This window comes from Pinus tabuliformis, chromosome 1_1 (assembly GCF_031772625.1).
Source record: "Pinus tabuliformis cultivar Carrire ecotype Pingquan chromosome 1_1, CPIR1, whole genome shotgun sequence".
In the NCBI taxonomy this organism is placed as follows: domain Eukaryota; kingdom Viridiplantae; phylum Streptophyta; class Pinopsida; order Pinales; family Pinaceae; genus Pinus; species Pinus tabuliformis.
Window position 1 is genome coordinate 645,457,280 of NC_142297.1, and position 6,410 is coordinate 645,463,689.

The following is a 6,410-nucleotide window of genomic DNA, read 5'->3' on the forward strand; positions in this document are numbered from 1 at the left end:
ATGGGCAGTTGGGCTAAATGGGGGTTCAAAACCCATTGACCCCATCCAACACATGTTTTAATACATAAAAAAAAATTGGTTTGTTTACATAACCATTGCAATCGATATATACCATATGTTGTTAATAATACATTACAATTTGTTTTATATATAACCATATATATTACCCATCGTTATAACATGTCATTCTTAATATATAAAGAACCTCCGATCATATATATATATATATATATATATATAGAGAGAGAGAGAGAGAGAGAGAGAGATATAGATAGATATATATATTCAATATTGTTTCTTTGTCTTTTGTAGGACCAAAGGAGTCAATGATTGGTCGCCATATGTCAATGACTAGTAGGACAATAGTTGGCTTCCATGTAAGCCTTGGATCCCATGTGGCATGTTGTAGGCCCCCCTTTTCTTTCTTTCCCTCTCAACTTAAAACTGTGATAAGTTGGCTATACGAACTCGGATTTGAGTGTCATTTAGGCCACAGGAATCATAGAGACGAACACTTCAATTTGTTGTCAATGTTGTTGATATTCAAGGACTTTTAAATTTGAGCCTTTAGAGATCCACTTGGATCATTCCTCCCCATTGAAGGACTTTTGATCCTCTAAAAGTATAAACAATAATACGATCTTGATCTGCATAACAAATGTCTCTGGAAGGCCACACTTTAGTCTCCTTCACCTATGTACTTCAGAGCCAGAAGTGATGAAACCGACTCCTATATCCATATGCAAACATGTAGTTTCTAATACATGTCCAACTTGCAAGATTCCAAACATGAATATACTTGCCAAGAGTTTATAATACACTCACGGTCAATTTTACCTAAAAAAACAATACCCTTTGCTATCCAACTAAAAGGCCAAAATATCACTATTTTTCACTCATAAGTGATGTTATACACTTCATCACTTTTACAAACATTAAAAAGAAATATTTTATTTACAATGGTGGTCATGCCAAACTACTTAGAAAAGATACCCCTTTCTTACCTAAATAGGTTAATGGGCTCTCTTCCCGTAGTTGGCTTCCTTGTTGAACTGCTTCATTGGTTAGTTACTTCACAGGTGCTTTCTTATGCTCCCTATCCTTCTTTGGGTGTAGCTCTACATGGAGCTTATAACATGTGGCTCTTTGATGTCCACCCTTGTTGTAATGGTTGTACGGATTCTTCTTCCTTCAAACTTTATTTACCTTCCTTTTCCCCTAATGTGGAGAGGGATCCCTATGTCATGTCTCCTTCTAGGTCGACATAACTTTCCCCGAATAATTGTCTCTGGTGCAATTCTAGTTAGGAGAGCTTGCTTTAGCTCTTCCTTTGGAATTCTCACTATCAATGAAATTTTGTTATGTTCCCGTAACATGCTGCACTGACCCAAACTTGTCACTTGAAGACTCTCCTATTTCTTCCTTTCTAACATAGCCCAATTGTTGGGGCCTTCGTTTTGATTTTGCAAAGGTTTTGATTATTTTGGCGGCTAGAGAATAGGGAGGAAACGAGCGGCAACAATGGTTAGCTTGCAGGAAGGATCGCTTGATCCAGGTGGATATTGGTGGCCACCTGCCAGGTCCACCTGGACCCCCACCATTGTCTTTCTCAGCATTTTCAGTTTCCTTAATTGTAGCACAGTTTACTATTTTTAGCAGTTTTTCGGGTCCTGAACTTCCGGAGCCGTTTTGAGGCCCTAAACGACGTTTTTTTGGATTCTGGGGCAACATGGGTCCATGGACCGATGTTGCCTCCCAAAGTGGTAGTACTCGGATAGATCTTTCTAACGAGCTATCGTACGCGTCAAACGGAGATCGTATGCCAAAGTTACGACCCCGGGAAATTGATGTACCAATTTACCCAAACGGGGCCCACAATTTGGCGTTTCATCTTCTAGGGTTAGGTTTCGGGATGTGAAGGGTTTTCCATTGTTTCTCAACAATAAATAGGCCGTCGAGCCTCATTGTAATACAGTTCAGAACAGTTCAGAGGCATGTAGCCATCACATCTCTTCTCAGAGATAAGCTACCATCGCCCTAGCTAGTTTATTGCCATTTCTGTTTGTAAGCATATTTCAGTATTTTCCATTAATGAAATGAAGTATTATTTCCGCTGCATCTTTGTGTATATGGTTATCTCTGTAATTTGTTGCGTTCCTGTTTAAATCTGGATCAGTGGTATCAGAGCGGTCTGCTTTTTCTCTGTTTTTCTTTGCATGTCCCCAACAAGGTCGGGATATAAGGAGTTAGGGCTTGAACTGGTTGAACCTTTGCAAGACCAGCCTCGCAAATCCCGACGGCCTCCCATGGCGGACGAGAAGAAAGACGAGGGGGCAGGAGATCCCATCAAAATCTTGCTCGAAGAAGCGCTCGAGCGACAACGGAACGCGATGATGGACAGCTTTGCGCAGATCCTTCAGCGGCTACCCAGAAGCGGCGCATCGGCTTCCAGCAGCTCCTCTGGAAACGCCACACCCTTTAAGGTACAAGTTAATTTTGAAATCCCCATATTCGAGGGTCAGATAGACGCCGATGCCGTAGATAAATGGTTAAATCTGCTAGAGGGTTATTTTTCTGTTCATGAATTTTCGAGTCGGGAAAAGATTGTTTTTTCTCTTCTCAAAGCAGCCCCCCACGTCAAGGACTGGTGGGAAACCTACTGCGAGCAGAAGGATGAAAGTACTGGCTCACTATTTTCAGCCGCACCCACCTGGGATTCGTTCCGGGATGCCATCAAGGAGCAGTACTACCCTGTCGGAAGCTATGAGGATGAATACATAAAGTGGACCACGCTGCGGCAGGGAAGGGACCAAGACGTGCCGGAGTTCACCAATATTTTCCATACCCTTCGCACAAAGTTGGGTATCAAGGATTCGGAGCAACATTTGATACTCAAATACCGTGGCTGCCTGCACAAGTACATCCAGGAAGAAATACAGTTCCTAAACATCCCCTCGCTCGGCGCAGCATACCGGTATGCCGTCAAAGTCGAGCAGAAGTTTAAACAAAAGAAGCGAGACTTTGGATCTGCGAATCCAAAGCAGGGGAAAGGTGCCCCTAAACCACAGAAAAAAGGACAAAGCCAAGGCGGGACAGCCCAAGACAACCAGCCGAAGCTGCAAGCAAAGAGCAACGCCGCGAAGCCGAGAAAGGACACTGGAAAATGGTGCGAGTTCCATAAGAGCTCCACTCACAACACAAGTGAGTGTCGGGCCAAGCAGTCACTGGTGGCTGAGCTAAAGGTTTCAGAATCAGATGCATGTTCCGACTCTGAGTCAGAACCCGATAAGGGGTATGAAAAAGGGAAGCAGATCATTGATGCGGATCCCAGCGCCACTGTTGCTACCGCAAAGATCCAGAAAAATGAACCCGAAGATCCAGAGGAGGAGGAGCGTCTCTTCCACTCCCAGATGTGGGTCAAGGGCTCCCCGATACAGTTCATTGTTGATAGCGGGAGTCAAAAGAACCTCATTTCGGCAGAGGTCGTGAAGCGGTTGGGCTTACCGACCACAGCACATCCACAACCATACACCATTGGGTGGCTTCACCAAGGGCGAGATCTTCGCGTGAGCCAGCAGTGTCGCCTTCCATACAACATCAAGCCCTTCACGGATGAGGTATTGTGTGACATTGCTCCCCTTGAAGTTTGTGATGTATTACTAGGACAACCATACTTGTGGAAGCGACATGCTGTGTATGAATCAAGGCCCCGTGCTGTTATTATTACATTGGGAAATAAGTTGTTCAGGATACCAGAGGTAGCACCACCTGTCGCCATCTCTTTGATTACTGCAAAACAATGCAGTAAGATCATTTCCAAAACCAGGAAATTTGTTTTCCTGATGATACGCCCTCAAGGGAAGAAGAAGACAGTGGCCGCGGCCTCCAAACGGGGTCCCTCTGCACGGCAGCTACAGATGGACAAGATTGTGGAGGAGTACAAAGACATCTTCACCTCCCCGGCAGGGGTTCCTCTGCACTGTCAAGTCAAGCACTCCATCGATCTGACCCCAGGTGCGCCGCTACCCAATGGACCAATTTATCGGCGCTCCGTTCTGGAGAACAATGAAATCAAGAGGCAGATTCAGGAGCTCCTGCAGAAAGGTCACATCCGTCCGAGTTCTTCGCCCTGTGGGAGCCCGATAGTGTTGGTACAGAAGAAGGATGGGACGTGGAGACTCTGTATTGACTATCGGGCGCTGAACAAGATCACTGTCCGTAATAGGTACCCGATCCCGCGGATTGATGACCTCCTAGACCAACTAAAGGGGTCGAAATATTTCAGCAAGATCGATCTGAAGTCAGGATATCACCAGGTACCAATTGAACCCTCAGATGTGTGGAAGACTGCCTTCAAATCCAAGGAGGGCCTCTTCGAATGGTTGGTCATGCCTTTCGGATTGACGAATGCTCCTGCAACCTTTATGAGGCTAATGGATGACATCTTGCGGCCATTCACCAACTCCTTTGTAGTAGTATACTTGGATGACATTCTGATCTTCAGCCAGAGTTGGGAAGAGCACCTCCACCACATCCGACAGGTTCTCCAAACACTGCGGCAACACAAGCTATGTGCCAATTTGGAGAAATGCACTTTTGGCATGACCGAGGTTCAGTATCTGGGATACATCATTGATGAACAGGGGGTGCATGTCGATCCAGCCAAGGTCCAAGTCATTCGGGATTGGCCCTCTCCAACCACTCTAACAGAGCTCCGCAGCTTTCTAGGTCTTGCCAACTTCTACCGCAGGTTTGTGTTGGGATTTTCTCATATTTCTTGGCCCTTGAGTCAAGTCACCAAGGGCGGGGCGAAAGCAAAATTCTTTTGGTCTGAATCTCAACAGAAGGCATTCAGGGAGTTGAAGGATCGCCTCTGCACAGCACCAGTGCTCGCGTTACCAGATTTACAACAACCATTTGAGGTCGAGACAGATGCCTCTGACTATGCTATTGGGGCAGTCCTTACTCAACATGGACATCCAGTGGCATATCACAGTGAAACACTTTCAGACACAGTCCGGAAACGGTCATCCACACAGACCACCGACCTCTGCAATTCATACAGACCCAAGGGAAATTGCAGAATGATCGCCATCAGAAGTGGTCTACATACCTGCAACAGTTTCACTTGAATATCAAGTATAAAAAGGGCAGCACCAATAATGTTGCAGATTGCCTCAGTCGACCACCGATCATGGCGCTAACCACCGTGCTCAACTCTTGCGGGCACGAGACTTCTGATTGGCCACTTCTCTACAAAAGCGACCCAGAATTCGGCCACACATACCAGACACTCTTGGAGGGTCGGCAGGTTGCAGATTTTCACCTCCAGGATGCCCTATTATGCCACCTCGGTCACCTCTGTGTTCCTTCAAGCGAGCGTGCCAAGATGATTTTGGAAGCACACTACAGTCGGGCTGCTGGGCATTTCGGGGTCGAGAAAACAGTGGCAGTACTGCAAAACTATTTCTATTGGCCGAATCTTCGACAGGATGTTGGGAAGTACATCCGATCATGTACTGCCTGTGCCATTGCCAAACCGACCATTAAGAAGCAAGGCCTCTATACCCCGTTGCCTACCCCTAGTCGACCTTGGGAATCCATCTCCATGGATTACATGTCAGGCCTTCCTTCCACTAAGCATGGAAATGACTGTGTTTTTGTGGTCGTCGACAGGTTCTCAAAGATGGCCATTATGATGGCCTGCAAGAAGAATATCACAGCAGAAGCCACTGCTAAACTCTTCTTTGAACGAGTGTGGGTGCACTTTGGGATCCCACAGTCTATCATCTCAGATCGGGACAGTCGGTTTCTCAGCACATTTTGGTCCAGTCTCTGGTCAATGCTGGACACCAAACTCACGAAGTCCACAGCCTTCCATCCTCAAACTGATGGCCAGACAGAGGTTGTCAACAGGATGATTGTGCACATTCTGCGCATGTATAACTCAAAGCATCCACGCACATGGGACGAGAGCCTCCCCTATGTTCAGCACAGCTACAACCGAGCTCTTCACAGCTCCATTGGCCATAGCCCTTTTCAGGTGGGTTTAGGATTCCAGCCACTATGCCCCATTGATGTGGCCATGCCACTTGCAGCTACTCACATGAATTCAGCTCATGTCCAGTCCGAAACAGATAAGGCCACCAGCTTCATTGAGCGCATCCAACATATTCGCCAGCAGGTCCATGACATTCTTGAGAAATCAAATGCCAAGTACAAGCAGCGACATGATCAACACCGGGTGCCACACAAGTTTCAGGTGGGCGACAAAGTCTGGTTGCATTTGCAAAAGGAACGCCTTACTGGAGCCTATCGGAAATTGAGACCACTCCGATATGGTCCTTACACCATTACTAAGGCTATGGGAGACAATGCATTTGAGCTCAGCATTCCCCCATTCCTTGGCC